Source organism: Haemaphysalis longicornis, unplaced genomic scaffold (assembly GCF_048455015.1).
Source record: "Haemaphysalis longicornis isolate Haplotype H1 unplaced genomic scaffold, Haemaphysalis longicornis Haplotype H1 scaffold_5, whole genome shotgun sequence".
NCBI classification, from domain to species: Eukaryota; Metazoa; Arthropoda; class Arachnida; order Ixodida; family Ixodidae; genus Haemaphysalis; species Haemaphysalis longicornis.
Window position 1 is genome coordinate 71,099,261 of NW_027526385.1, and position 226 is coordinate 71,099,486.

Genomic DNA, 226 nt, shown 5'->3' on the forward strand with positions numbered 1-226 from the left:
GCGTTGTGATGACGGTATTCCGCCGCATCACAGTACACCGCTTCCGGCCATTTTGCAGTTCCCGGTCCAAGACGCGTGTACGGGCTTGGCGGCGCGCCGAGTTGTAGACGGGGTGCATGTGTCGGGGGAGGGGCCTTGTGAATATGTTTTCCCGAATTTCAAGTGAAATATGCATGGCACTTTTAGCTTGTTCGGACAGCGGAATGCCTTGAGTAGCGAGAATGGA